At 38.8% G+C, this 16,282-nt stretch overlaps 1 protein-coding gene across 1 annotated transcript in view; it reads left to right on the top strand.

Moving 5' to 3' along the window:
• The first annotated feature begins 3,548 nt into the window (after positions 1–3,548).
• The window catches only part of LOC117293205 (galanin receptor type 1-like), a 57,820-nt gene continuing 45,086 nt past the window's right edge, over positions 3,549–16,282 (top strand). The window contains exon 1 of the mRNA XM_033775429.1: positions 3,549–3,877. The gene's annotated coding sequence lies outside the window, so the exon portion shown is untranslated. The remainder of the gene's footprint in view (positions 3,878–16,282) is intronic.

Below are 16,282 nucleotides of genomic sequence, written 5' to 3'. Positions count from 1 at the left end.
GCTGCGGCCGTGAAGAACAAAACATCTTGGGAAGTAGGTTGGTTTGTAGGCACTGGAAACTATTGGTAATTACTCAAAATAACTGTTAGCATAACAATTTACTTGGTAATGAACAACGGAGAGCTGTTTATAGTAAAAACAAAATATATAAAAAGGTAATTTATCACTCCATTAAAAAACTCCAGCTGAAGCCCGTTGCACCACACAAGGGTGTGTTTCTTTCATTATTTCCTTGCAACTTCGATGACCAATTGAGTTGACAAATTTTCACAGGTTTGTTATTTTATGCAAAAATGAGAATACTGGTCTTTGACAATTACCAATAGTGTCCAGTGTCTTTAATGTGATCAGAGAGAGAGAGACGGAAATATTGAAAAACACAAACACTACTCGAAATCAAATGACATGTTGATGAGGATGGTGATATAAATGGAAATGGGGGAATATAAATCCGTCTGATGTGTGTGATTTCAACTGGCAACACTTTCTCTGTCATGACAATTCTTTCACAAATGAACATGTTGGCGTCAGAGGGGAAAAAGCTACGAATGCCATTCGAACAAAATGAATTTGCCAATGATCTATCGTTGATGATTTCTTAATGAAGTTTACAACGGTTCCTGCTCACACGGCAAGATACCAGACATCTCGCTGTACGACCGTCAAGGTTTTACACTGCTCCGTCAAGACCTTTCGGTTTTCATTTGCGAATTTCAAGATCATAATTCAGAATCAATGGGGGGAAACGAGGACACCGAGACAGGGGAGAGAAGAACCCCCTCCTGGCGTCATTAATTCAATTCGTGTGTGGATGGCACAATGGATTAATGGCCTGCCAGAGCTCCCCCCCCCCACCCCCAGCAATCCCGTCCCTCCAAAAAATGACCCAATGGATCCACCCGCGACGTTAGATTTTGTTTTAATTGAGCGTACAGTGTATTTGGGCTCAAGTTCGGATTTGTGAATCATGGAAGTGTGCGTCATTACACTTGTTTCCTTGAGCAATGCATTTAACCATAATTGCTTCTCTATACCCAGGTTTATGAATAGGAAACTGTGAGAGAAAAGGCAGTATTCTGTTATATTAACCTTTTAGCGCTAATTTCAGCAGCTTGGCGTTGTATGCTCCCATGGGAGTTCAGAAACTTAGAGGAATGGTCTACAAGTATTCCTGTTTTAATAACAGGGATAAAAATAAGTAAGATTTGACTTTGTCGGTAGAAATAGGCTCGCAGTAAGGTAACACGATGTGAATTGTGAATATCTCTTTTTAAATATAATATAAAGAGACTAACTGCGCTGTAATAAGAACCATTTATTGTTTTTACCAGGACAAAACATGACTGTAATATATTTCAATGGCCGATTTTGGCGTCGTTGGCTATCAAAACGCGGTCTGGACGACGATTCTAATTTGGCAGCGGATAGATTAATGTAGCCAGAGCCATTAGCCCAAACCGATATCAATGTAAGTAGACGGCATATATTATATTTTTGTCAACAAAAGAAATTAAAGTAACGACTGGTTATGCGATTATTAACAGTATACATTGATTAAATAGCCCTTTATAGGAAACCGTAACTGTGCTTCCATACCTTTAGAACACGTACCTCTCGATTGATTTTATTGGCAAACTCTCGTCACACGATTTAAAGGGAAGGTATACGTTTTCAGAAATTACTCTTAAAGTTATTGCGACACAAACTTACTCCGATCCAACCAACTTTCGATCGTATCAAGCATATTGAGACTTATTTCACTTTGATGAAATGTGACGATGGGGAAAATATTACAGTTTCTTTCCCCCTAAAGATTTAAATCTGAGAAGCGTTACTGACAGTAACGCTTCTCAGATTGTGTATTCCTATTAGGGATTATTCTTCCTGCTTGGACATTATTGCTCTGGACGTTTCGGTGATATCTCAAAAAAGCAACCACCTTTTGAAATGAAATTTTCACAAGTTAGTTGTGTTGAATATAATTTTCCAATATAGTACAGGATTAAACAATCGAACAGGTCAAATTTTCTCTTGAAAGGCAGTGGACACTATTGGTAAACGTCAAAGACTAGTCTTCACAGTTGGTGTATCTCAACATATGCATAAAATTACAAACCTGTGAAAATTTGAGCTCAATCGGTCATCAAAGTTGCGAGATAATAATGAAAGAAGAAAACACCCTTGTCACACGAAGTTGTGTGCGTTTAGATGATTGATTTCGAGACCTCAAGTTCTAAATCTGAGGTCTCGAAATCAAATTCGTGGAAAATTACTTCTTTCTCGAAAACTACGGCACTTCAGAGGAGCCGTTTCTCACAATGTTTTATACCATCAACCTCTCCCCATTATTTGTCACCAAGTGAGGTTTTATGCTAATAATTATTTTGAATAATTACCAATAGTGTCCACTGCCTTTTAAGCTGTTTCTACCCAATGAGACATGGTTCGTGTTCCTGATGTTACATCAACCGATGGGAGCTCCATTTACCTTTATCATGTTGTCTCCATCTTGATCATGTTCCTTGTATCGGATTACAATAATGAATGCTAATAATGTTTTTGCGAATAGGAACCAGACTATTTTTCTCTTCCAGCCTCAGTTTGGTTACATTGATATCATTGAAACAAAGTTCAAGATGGCTGCATCATGAACAAGGTCTGTGGCCTTCAATCTCGACAGCGCACTTTTCAGTCTAATACTTAAAGACACTGGACACTGTTGGTAATTGTCAAGGACCAGTCTTCTCACTTGGTGTACATCAACGTATGCATAAAATAACAAACCTGTGAAAATTTGAGCTCGATTGGTCGTCGGAGTTGCGAGACAACTATGAAAGAAAAAACGCCATTGTCACACGTTACCAAGTGAGGTTTTATGCTAATAATTTTTGATTCATTACCATTAGTGTCCCCTGCCTTTAAAGAAAGCACATATCTTTTAGTATTTGTTGTGGTTTATCGGACACACTGTCACTCAAAAACAATACTTTCTCTGATTGCCTTCGTACCATTTTACCAATCAAAATGTTTTCCCCTGGTTTTTAAAAGGTGAAACTCCAACACAACCTGCCCCTGCCATATACATGTCCTTGCGAAATGGGGTGAATCATTAATCACAAATGTAGTCATGAAATATTCCCCTGACTTCTTGTTTTTATCTTCTTCTTTTTGTCTTCAATATTTTCAAAATTGATTGTTCTTCGGGCTGCGTGTCTCTCCACTCATGCATAGCCACTCCAGCACGAGTCAACATCTTCACTCAAAGGAAGACAAAAAAAAGTCCGAGTTATTACGTCTCTGCTCCGCTGCTCCTCCTCGGCAAAATATAATATTTCAGAGAGGGAGAATTGAAGAAGAAGCACCATGCTGCGGCGCCCGTCGCCCGGCACGCGCGCTAGCTGACATTTACCATCATTAGTGTCACTGCATTTCCGCCGCGACCAATGAGGCTAGCGCTGTGTTGCCAGCGGGCTAAACACGCCGCGCAATGGGCGGTGACTTCTCGCTCAGTGTTGGGCTCAGTTCGCTGTATAAAAGCGCAAGCACAAGTCAGGCGGTGTGCGTTTTTTAGAAAATACGGATTTTATACATCGCCACAGAGTGTTTGTCTGTGTCACACACGCTCTAACTCCAGTCTTTGACCCCTCACGTGGTCGTTCGCTCCCGAGGACGATTTTTGGATCTGGATAACTCGAAGCGTGTCTGGGTACTATTTCATCTCTCCCTTCTCCCCCCTACCCCAGCTCATCGACAAACGCCAGGACGGCTGCCGGTAGCTCGTAACTAGAAGTGGAAAGATTTAATTGGAATTCAGGATAAGTGTCTCTATGTGTGTGACAATTTGGTGTTAGGATCCGGGGCTCGTCAACAACTTTAGGTGAGTGCTTATTCGCTTTGGGAAACTTTGAAAAAAATAATTCGATAACCTAGTTTGTTCACTCCCATCGGGTTACGGTGTCCATCAAAAAATTATCACTAAATTAAAATTATGTTAATGCTTGCGATCATATTCGTACGCGCTCGTGCTGTTTAAATGAAATTGGAGCAAATTTAATATAAAAAAAGGCTGGTTTTGAGGCATTCCTAAAACTCTTAAAGATATGTGATGTCCAAGACACGCCCTATGGAACCAGAAGAGCCAGAATAACCAGAGAAACAGCCAACAGAAGAGCAATTACACATTTTTCAAATTTAACTCCACGTAAAGCTTATGGAACTGCCACGAGCCCATCAAACAAATCAACTGTAACCAAATTTGCGACAAAATTAAACACTTTAATCAGCAAAGCCGGAATAAATACCGGACTTTTCTTAAAAATGCTGAACTCCTCATTGTGGCGAAGTCTCGAACGTTTTGTTAATATTATTTGAAACAAATACATTTAACCTTATTACAAAAGGACTGGACACTATTGGTAATTATTCAAAATATCATAAAAACTTACTTGTACGAGCAATGGAGCGCTGTTGGTAGTATACAACAAGGTGAGAAACGGCTCCCTCTGGAGTAAACATTTTTGAGAAAGGGATAATTTCTTCCTCAAATATTTAAAGACTTCAGGTCTGAAACCTTATTTCATAGGCACACGGAAGCACACAAGTTTGTGCAACAAGGGTGTTTTCTTTTCATTGTTCTCTTGCAACTTCGATTACCAATTGAGTCAAAATTGTCACAGATTTGTTATTTTATGTATATGTGAGAAGACCGGTCTTTGACAATTACCAAAGGTGTCCAGGGGTCGATTTCACAAAGGTAGTCCTAACTTAGGACTAGTCCTAAGCAATGCTAAGAGATAGGACTGGTCCTAAGTTAGGACCAGTCACTCATCCTAACTTAGGACTGGTCCTATCTCTTAGTATTGCCTAGGACTAAGTCCTAAGTTAGGACTACCTTTGTGAAATCCACCCCTGTGCATTTAAGCAGACGTCATCACTACATGGAACAAATAACGGAACCCGAAACGAATCTCGCCTTTAAACGTGCGGCACAAAACGGGCTAACTCTAATCAACTTGGGTTTCGTCTTTGAAACTAAATTTCAGTAGTTTGTCCAATTTAATAACTCGCTGATGATGAATTGCAAATGATCGTGACGGGAAACGTGGGCTAAAGTTCTCAATGGCCTTTATTAATGAAGTCATATTACAGTGATAAATAGGTTGGTACTCGCAGACCATTAATATGACACCAGTAATGCGTAATTTCATTTATTATCCGATGTTTGGCGCCAAGTTTTCTTTGCAACATTTCTTCTATACCGAAGATGTGTTATTTCAAGAGGGGGAGGGGGTGGGTGTTCTGATCCGACACCAGACCAATTTCTGGTTAGCGACTACTGTAATGATTGCTAGAAATGACTCTCTTTGACGAGGCGGGAATAGGGCGTGGTATCCTGATTAACCGATGGCGTCGTTTGGGCATTGCTCCCGAATACTGATGTCCCTGTTTGGGAACAAGGATCTGTAGCCGCTTATTCATGGATTTTCCATATGAGACGTACAGGTACGATACATTAATTGGTTTCCGGTAGATTCCGAGCAGTTGCTCCTATCGATAGACTTTTAAGTTAGACGTTTAAAAGTCTCAGTGAAAGTTTGTCTAACATATTAAGGATTGTGTTTAGACAGGTACGATTTTCTTTAAGGAGTCTGATCACCTCTCAAATATGTACCGTGTTAAAATGGATTATGCTAGACTGAAGTACCGTTAATCAAAAAGAAGAATTCGCCCGGAAAAAAATATTAACCGAAATGAACGGAAGTGGCTTTATTGCCTGATGTACTGATTGAGAATAATTGTTTTGACATAAATCTTTTCTTATTTTTGCTATTCCCTTTCAATCATTTTGAGTGATGGACATTTTCCTACAAAATTTATATAACTTTAGCACTGGCTATTACAATTTGAGCTTTGGATTACGATAATTGCCATTTATAATAAAACATACTTAAAGGCAGTGGACACTATTGGTAAATACTCAAAATAGTTATGAGCATAAAACTTCAGTCGGTAACGAGATAATGGGGAGCGGTTGATAGAATAAAACATTCTGAGAAACGTTTTCGAGAAAGAAGTAATTTTCCACGAATTTGATTTCGAGACCTCGATTTTAGAATTTGAGGTTTTGAAATCAAGCATCAGAAAGCACACAACTTCGTGTGACAAGGGTGTTTTTTGTTTCATGGTTATCTCCGACGACCAATTGAGCTCAAATGTTCACGGTTTGTTGTTTCATGCATATCTTGAGATACACCAAGTGAGAAGACTGGTCTTTGGTAATTACCAATAGTGTCCATGTCTTTCAATCAAAAATTAAACAAGGGCATGAAAACATTTCTATATAGCTACACTGACGTCAATTAATGGTGGGGGTAACTCATGTTCAGGGCCCAATTTCATAGAGCTGCTCAGCACAACAAAATTGCTCAGCATGAAATTTCTTTCTTGATAAAACAGGATTTCCAACCAAACTTTCATGTGATTTTCAGGATGTAAGCAAACAACAGCTGAATGCCAGTAACAAGCAATATGCAAGAAATGAAAATTTGGTTGGAAATCCTGTTTTAATCCAGGAAGAAATTTCATGCTAAGCACATTTTTGTGCTTAGCAGCTCTATGAAATTGGGCCCTGGTGGCTGAGTCATCGGGATTAGGGTTCGAATCCTGGTCATGACACTTGTGTCCATGAGTAAGACACTATACTACAATTGCCTTTCTTTGGAGGTCTCGAAATCAAGCATCTGGAAGCACCCAACTTTGTTTGACAAGGGTGTTTTTTCTTTCATCATTATCTCGCAACTTCGATGACCCATTGAGCTCAAATTTTCACAGGTTTGTTATTTTATGCATATGTTGAGATACACCAAGTGAGAAGACTGGTCTTTGACAATATTACCGTTTCTTACAATGTTTGATACTATCAACATCTCCCCATTACTCATTACCAAGTAAGGTTTTATGCTAATTACCAATAGTGTCCACTGCCTTTAAAGGAACACGTTGCCTTGGATCGGACGAGTTTGTCCACAACAAGCGTTTGTAACAGTTTTTTATAAAATGCATATGGTTGGAAAGATGTTCTAAAAGTAGAAAACAATTATCCACACAAGTTTGCCTCGAAATTGCGTGGTTTTCATTTTACTTTGCGAACTAACACGGTCGGCCATTATTTTATGGGAGTCAAAAATTCGACTCCCATAAATGGCCGACCGTGTTAGTCTACGAGGTAAAAGGAAAACCGTGCGATTTCGAGGCATGTTTGTCTGGGAAATTGTATTCTACTTTTACATTGTTTTTCTGCCCGTATGCATTTTATAAAAAAACGGTTAAAAACGCTTTTCAAAGACCAACTCGACCGATCCAAGGCAACGTGTTCCTTTAAGACTCGGTGTTATTATTGTTATTGTCAATTATCATACCTTTAAGTCGCTACTGTGGGCGTGCGCCAACTCCGATGTCAAAACAGTCGGGTCTGAAAGAAAGTCATATTTCAATTGACGACGGATATGTTTTAACCCCATTGCTAAAATGAAACTTAATTAAAAAAAAACTTCCAAATGGATGGCATTTTGCCTTCACATATCCATCAATACGAGGACACTTCCCTCTTTCATCACGTTTGTATGTAAAAGACATTCTGCATTTACCATCCGTCATGGAAGGATTGCATGTGAAGCTTTGGGCGAAGGACGGGCTATGTTTTAAGGCATGCTAGACACATTTTGTAATTCTCAAAGACCAGCAGTATTCTCACTTGGTGTATCCCAACATATGCATAAATTAACAAATCGATGAGAAATGTTGACTCAATTGGTCATATCTTTATGGTCATGTTTTTGTTTTCATATCGGTAAGCCAATAATTCCGAAATTAAATTTGCTGGACTCACGTGTCGAGTAAAGGCATTGGAATCCTTTGATAATTGCCAAAGACCAATATTCTCACTTGGTGTATTGGTCATTGACGTTGCAAGAGAGTAACGAAAGAAAATGCAGCATTGCCTACTAATGTGCTTCAGGACGTATAATATTTGGTCGAGAACTTACCTCTTTCTCTAAACTTACGTTACTTCAGAAGGAGTCGTTTCTCACAACGTTGCATACTGTAAACTGCTCGTAAGTTTGTATGCTAACAATTCTGAGTAATTACAAACAGTGGCAGCTGCTTTGGAACCCGCGTAATGCATTTCAGGTATAACAGCGTTTCGTACAGAAAAAAAACAGAGGGTCAACTATTTTACTCAGTTACAATGTTCTATATTATGTAATGTAAACGATTCGTCATTAGCTAGCACAATTTGCGCTCGACAATGTGGCACGGCATACAATCCCCACGCCCAAAGCGTCTTCATTGTGTCTTTGGAATCTCATATATTCTTAACTAAGGGATGGTAGCGGCTGTGTAGTATGTTCTGCACAAAAGGACATTTTTTTGTGCGACAAGGGGTCAACTTCACATATGACTAGTCCTAACCTCCATATTCGAACTTAGGAAGTCCTAGGAGGGATTACAACTCCTAAAGACGCTGGAGACTATTTGTAATTGTCAAAGACTAGCCTTTACACTTGGTGTATCTCAACATAATGCATAAAATTACAAATCTGTGAAAATTTGAGCTCAATCGGTCATCAAAGTTGCGAGATAATAATGAAAAAAAGAAAACACCCTTGTCACACGAAGTTGTGCGCGTTTAGATGGTTGATTTCGAGACCTCAAGTTCTAAATCTGATGTCTCGAGATCAATTCGTGGACAATTACTTCTTTCGCGAAAACTATGGCACTTCAGAGGGAGCCGTTTCTCACAATGTTTTATACCATCAACCTCTCTCCATTACTCGTCACCAAGAAAGGTTTTATGCTAATAATTATTTTGAGTAATCACCAATAGTGTCCACTGCCGTTAAGGCTAGAACGAGTTCGGCGAGTAACTCGTCCTAACTCGAGATAAGTCTTAAAGGATCACGTTGCCTTGTATCGAACGAGTCGGTCTATAAAAAGCGTTTGTAACCGTTTGTTATAAAAATTCATATGATTAGAAAGATGTTGTTAAAGTAGAATATTATGATCCACACAAATTTGCCTCGAAATTGCGTGGTTTTCCTTTTACCGTAAACTAACCGGGTCGGCCAATTATATGGCCGATCGTGTTAGTCGACGTGGTATTAAGGAAAACCACGCAATTTAGAGGCATGTTTGTGAGGATCATTGTATTCTACTTTTACAACATCTTTCTACTCATACGCATTTTATAACAAACGGTTAAAAACGCCTTTAAAAGACAAACTCGACCGATCCAAGGCAACGTGATCCTTTAAATATTTGTGATATCCACTCCGGGAAGATTGTCGGGGATCATCCTTTAACACATAGAGCAAAGGGACCACCAACATCACATGAGGAAAATGCCGTCGGAACAAGCAGACCACCATGATCAAAGAAAAACAATCAGGAATGAGACGGAGAAACAGAATGCGGGGTGTAGAAGGCCAAATGGCTTAACGTTCCTTTCACAAATTGACCTGTCAGCAAGACTGCTTCATGCTGTTTTTTATCAGTAAAAGGCTTGAAGTTTTGCTTTGTGTGAGAGGTGTAAGAAATGAACTAATTTACAAGAGACAACCTTTTAATGAGACTTCTTCTTGAAAGAAGCGCCTGGATCTCAGAAGATCAGAAGAACCAGAATCGAGATTCTAGTCTCAAGTGTTTGTTATTGTCCTTTTTAGCCTTTGTGGGAATGTCGGTGTTGGCACGACAGCCCGTTGACATATTTCGCCTTTAAACAGATTCGATTAGAAAAACAGCTGCCCATTCTGTTGCAACACTAATAATATAAAATAATTGATTGATTTATATTGCGCCCATTCCAGAAAAATGTACACAAGCGCATAACATTCGATTGTTTTCGGGTGGATTAATTTTCATAATACTAATATTCTTACTAGAATCGTTTTTGTTATGCGCTCTCGAACACGCTTGTCCGGGAGCGAGCGCATTATACATTCAATAAATTATTATTATAAATTATTATTATTATTATTATTATTATAACAAAATAATTAGACATTGATAACAAGAGTAACATTACAAATGGTAAAAGCAAGGGAAATACCACAAGCGTCTCCAAAAAGAAAACGAAAACACAAGACCCTTGTGCAATAATGCTTGGGTAGTAGATAATCTTGCCATAATAACATAAAACCTTTCGTCTATTAATTAAAACGGCCACGAATTACCAAAGGAGTTATATCTACAACAGTAATAAAAACTGTATTTATAAAGCGCAAACTTGCCCAAGAATGCAAGGCGCTGTAGAAAATGGGAAAACAAGACAGTACAAAGACGCTGTCGACCAGCTACAAACTAGGGTAACATTTTGGTCTTGGGAGCCTGTTTGAAGGCTGAGACACTGTTGGAGTCCCGGTTTGGATGGGTAGACTATACATGGAATGGCACTCACAATCGTGCATCAAATATCTGCATCTCGTTTTGAAAGTATCAGACCGTCTATAATGTACGTATACTCTTCTAGTGTCAGACCTGATACTTCACGGAGGCAACGGTGGCGACTGCCTCCATGCCCCCTGATCCTGATCATTGCCTTGGGCCGTTGAAATGCTGCAGTAGAAAGTTCCTCATAGGTGCCCTTTAGCAACAAAAATGCCTTGCCATGGTGCCCTTGTCCTTTCAAACGACGAAGTATACAGGCCTGCTGAAGTAAAACCCCGGTAATTTAACTCTTGCCCTCATTAGCACCACCTGCTTGTAAGCCACCTTTGGCCGTAAGGGTTAAACCTCTCCATCCCCCACCCCCAAAGGAGTTCAACATTGACCGTTCTCATGCATGGGCGACACCCTGGAAAAACAAATGTCGCTCAATTGTAAACTAATTATCTAAACGCAACTCCTGGTACGACTTTAAGCTATAAGGCGACCTCCTTTTTTTGTAAGATACGACGGCCGGAGGAGGATCGTTCCGAATCGTTTTCCCCCTCTGCCTGAAAGCTTATCCCTTGCCCTATATCTTAAAGACCGGAGGCAAAGAGGGGAAGTCACCCCCGCGAGCGGTCAGCTAGGGAATTATCCGAAACGCTATACACGGATTTCTTTTTAGCGATCAGTTTGTAGATGATATTTAATAGATGTGTGATAGATGATATGTTTGTTCATTTTTAAGTCGTTTGCTCATGGGGTGATCCCAGGGGAAAAGTTTGGGCAATTGTGATTCACTTAAGGGGGAACAGTTTGTGGTTTTCATTTCTGAACCATCTCGCAACTCATGATATCAATTCCTATTCAATGTGTAATTAAATATGATATGTATTTATTACAGTGCTCTTTATTTTGTTCACGTCGAGTACGATTCTCGGAGTACCTTAAATAATATCAACCACTCCATCGGGTCTTAAAGCTTTCCATCAATATTTTTTTTTTCGATTTCAAAACTAGTATCTGAATCTGACAATCGACAAAGCATCCTAACTAGTCAAAACATCACACCAAGTTTTTTTCTTCTCAAGAAGACAATGACGAAATTTGCAGGTAAAGGCGTTGGGGGAAAAACATCAATAGGGAAAAACGAACGCAGTCTCGGACTGAAAATCCAAATGCAAAGGCTCCGTGATTCGAACCGCGGTCCTATGGGTGGAAGGTGAGGAAAGACGCCAACGCCAACCTCAAACCGCTGATAAATACATATCATCTTAAAGACACTGGACACTATTGGTAATTTTTAAAGACCAGTTTTCACAGTTGGTGCATCTCAACATAGGCATTAAACAACAAACCTGTGAAAATTTGAGCTCAACCGGTCGTCGAAGTTGCGAGATAATGTGCTTACTTGGTTGTTGCCCTCAATTTCATGCATTTTGTGTATCACTTTGCAAAGTTTGTAATTATATTGACTGAGGAATTGGAAATAAATGTTGTACTGAACTGAACTGAATGTGTTGGGCTTTGGCTGGTGTAGAAATGTCAGAAAATTTGCATTACTTTCCGAATGGTTTTACGAACTGTTGAAGATGTGTCCCTCGGTACATAACTTGGTATAGGGAGTGGGGGAAGGGAGGGGCAAAGGCTCTTATGAACCACCCCTATATTTAAGGAGGTTACCAACAGCAGCATTGGACCAAATTCCTGCAGTTCTGCGTCACTGCAATCACAACTCCAATTATCTTTATCAGGTCACTCCTATATGAACCAGCTGTATCAATACAAACATTAATTGATTCCCAACTTTGAAATTATAAATATTTATTCAAGGGTCTGACTGGATTGCCGGCAATAATCACTATATACGGAAGATCAACAACGGCATTTGCTCTATTTGTTTGTTTTTGAATTCATTTCGGTTATAAGCCAATAATTCCAAAACGTTGATGGAAAACTGATTGACTCACTAGGCGCCGATTAAAGTGAAAGTGTTGCCAATGTCTCGTTGCATACACCTTGTGGGCAAGCAGTACAGTACAAGGTGTGGACCTGACATCAAAAGAGGTCCACAGTATTTTTGAAGTACACTATGTAGACTTTCACGTCCACACAGTGCTCTCAAATTCGGTAACCTCTGGTGACCGAGGACGAAACAAAAAAGGGGAGGGGGAGGACCCCATGGGGAACAGGGACAAGAGAAAGAACAAAAGATGTCTCCAAAGGGATGCATATTTGAGAATGAGTGTTTTTCACTAGTGTTTTCACCAGATGTTGAAGAATATGTTTTTTTGCATCAATTTACACGACGAAGAAATTTCCACAGAGTGCCTGCAACACGGAGCTAAGTAGGTTCCATGGTGTTTTTTGGTAGGCAAAATAATACACTTGGCATGTTAAAAAAGCACTCACACCCCCACACACAAACAAACACCACATAAACAAATAAATACGACTCAGAAAGGTAACTGAAACGCCATAATGATAGACACGCCGCAAGCGTGCATTGGGAAATTAGGTCGGCACTTACAATTTGGGCTACAATTATGTTATGACACAAGTTTGTTGTTGACAAAAGGAGAACATAAAATGGTGAACAAATTGCAGGATGCAGTATGTCCGGAACCCCCTGCGATGCTTGATTTCACAAAGAGCTAAGTTTGATCTTTACTGTGAGTCAGTTTTAACTGCTAAGCAAAGAGTGATGCAGAATACAACACTATCACTATGGTGATACTCATATTAAGACAAATCGCCTGCTATTAAAGTTTTACCCTTAAAGCAATGGATACCTTTGATAATATTGTCAAATAACAGTTTTCTCACTTATTTGAGTGAGAAATTACCCCTGTTTCCAAAAACTTTGTTACTTCAGAGGAAGCCGTTTCTCACAGTGTCTTATAGTATCAACAGCTCTCCATTGCTCATTACCAAGTAAGTTTTTATGCAAAACGATTTTTTGAGTTAAACTACCAATAGTGTTCATGGTCATGCTACCTAGGTTTTCAGGAAATGCTATTGTTGTTTGGTACGATTTTCCATAACGTTTCATTGATGCTTTAAATAATACAACAGTTCGAAGGCCCCCTTTGAGCTAAAGTCAACACGCCATCAACAGCTGTTGAATATTCGATACATTTCTTAACTTGAATCAATACAGACTACAGCGAGAACCGTGTGGTCAAACTGAAAAGATCTAAGAAATTAAAGACACTGTACACTATTGATAATGATCACCGACCAATCTTCTCACTTAGTGTATCTCAACATATGCGTAAAATAAACCTTTGAAAATTTGAGCTCAATTGGTCGTAGAAGTTGCGCGATAACTATGAAAGAAAAAACACACTTGTCACACCAAGTTGTGTGCTTTCATATGCTTGATTTCGGGACCTCAAACTCTAAATCTGGGGTCTCGAAATCAAATTCGTGGAAAATTACTTCTTTTTCGAAAACTAGTCACTTCAGAGGGAGCCGTTTCTCTCAAAGTTTAATACTATCAACCTCTCCCATTGCTCGTTATTAAGTAAGGTTTTATACCAATAATTATTTTGAGTAATTACCAATAGTGCCACTGCCTTTAACCATGCCATTTAGCACGTGTGTTAAATTTTGTTTAAAGGCACTTGAACACTCTAAATACTTTTTATCATAACAAATAAATTTGTAACGAGCAATGGAGAGCTGTTGGTAGACTGGTTGATAGTGTAAAACATTGTGAGAAACGGCTCCTCCGAAATAACGTTCTTTTTTAGGGGAAAAAATATTCTTACACTAAAACATTTGATTTGAATTTGAATCCTCAGCTGAGGTATCGAATTATCAAGCATTTAAAATTATAAAGCACACATATTCGTGCTACAAGGGTATTTTTCCCATCCATTATTCCCTCGAAACTTCGACGACCAATTAAGATCAAATTTTCACAGGTTTGTTATTTTATGCAGATGTTGAGATACACCAAGTGAGAAGACTGGTCTTTGACAATCACCAATAGTGTCCAGTGTCTTTAAATTAGTGGTATGGCATTTAAACACTACTACAAAACAAGATATTATGTGTAGGTTACGCTGTGGGCCCAGGTGAATTTAAAGTGCTTCAACTAAACTACGAATGCAAACAGCTCAAGATTTGTTTTATCAATACTGGTGAGGTTTATACATCTTGATTCACGGACAGCATAAGAAATTAAGGCTGCTTCACTACCATTCCTTGTGATTTAACAAAGTAATATGAATTGCAAGCCTACAGGCTATCAGTGACAATGATTTTACCAGCGTTGCAAACGTGGATGACAGAGAAAAGCACGTATCTTTATCATGTCATATTTCAATAACATCGATCGTACTTGAGCGATGAGGTTCTGTTGATGTGTTCACACATACCGTAACAGAGGGGCTGTTTATGACATGCTTGTCAGTTTGCATTTTTCATGTAGGTAATTGATTGATCAGATGCGTGGTACAGTTGCATGTATCACTGTGTGTATTGTTTGTGTGTTTTTATATTAAATGTATTTTATAGTAAACATCTGTGTTTGGGGTGTCTGTGGTGTTTTTATATACGTTCGTGTCCAAGGGTGCCAAGAACGGAAACATAGCGACAGAGCAGAGGGAACATGTGCAACAAATCGCCATTAACATATTTTTTTTTATTCAACACAGACATTTCCTTCCTCCATGCACGAAACCCTAAAACATCTTCACTACACCACATAAAATGCGAAAGTAGTTACGCTGATATTTATACCATTGCTGCGTCCGAAGAAGTCAAGAGGGCATTTCTGGATGAATGTACTACGCACAACTCTCAGCCAATGATAGCGTTCACGTTTCATCAAAGATGGCGGTCAATGACGTCATGTGTACTATAACTAATCCATCCTAAAGTAATTTCCAAGACCGCTAAATAATACATCATTGCATTGCGCACCTTAAACCATCCTTTACACCTAAAACCTTCATTTATCAACCAAATATTCTGAGTTATAGCAGGATGAACTTCTCGAACTGATTGTCGGGTCAAACGTTGACTCTGCATATACCTGGAATTCTTTTCCGTTTACAAGCATGTTGGAATCATTCCACCATAGTGCAGGAAACCTTAATCAGATGTACCATCTGTTTTATTCAACACACGTTGCTCAACAATTATACTAGATTGTGTTGATGCCTGGAAAAGGTGGCATACAGACATTAAATGTATGGTGTATCATTTTTAATTCATTTATTAAAATAGTTCAAATTTCATTCGTTTATGGTTTTCAAATTTACAGCAAGCCTGTGACAAAATTAATTTATTTTAACTATAGGGTGTAATGGGTGATGTATTTTAAATATTGTTGTAAATTGTGGTTTAAGTATGTGTAGTACATATTTTTGATGTGGGCCTCTGTATGGAAGAAGTATTCTAGTCCACATGACAGTATTTTTATACCGAATTTGTAAGCTTAAACAATCTTTTAAAGGGAGGGTATACATTTGGAAATGACTTCAAAAATCAATGGCCGTACTTGGTATAATATTAAGCACTATAGCTGTTTATAATGTAAAACATTTTGAGAAACAATTCTTTTCAAATGAATGTGGCTTTAAAGAAAGCGTTTCAGAAACTTTACTCTTGGTAAAGGGCTGTACAATATGAAAACATTTAAGAAAACAAATAAATGGAGCTAACGGTAGAAGTTTATATACCTCTTTGAACAATCATGATTGTAGGATGGAGGAAAACATACACCCGGCAAGGGGTTCCAAAGAGATGCAATACGTGTAACCTGCCTAATTGCTCAATGGTGGAATAAACTTAATGAGACAACAACGTCTCTTTTCAGAGCCAAAGAGATTTATACCTTTACCCG

Source organism: Asterias rubens, chromosome 8 (assembly GCF_902459465.1).
Source record: "Asterias rubens chromosome 8, eAstRub1.3, whole genome shotgun sequence".
In the NCBI taxonomy this organism is placed as follows: Eukaryota; Metazoa; Echinodermata; class Asteroidea; order Forcipulatida; family Asteriidae; genus Asterias; species Asterias rubens.
The sequence above is the reverse complement of the archived record's forward strand: the minus strand, read 5'-3'. Positions and strand labels throughout refer to the sequence as shown.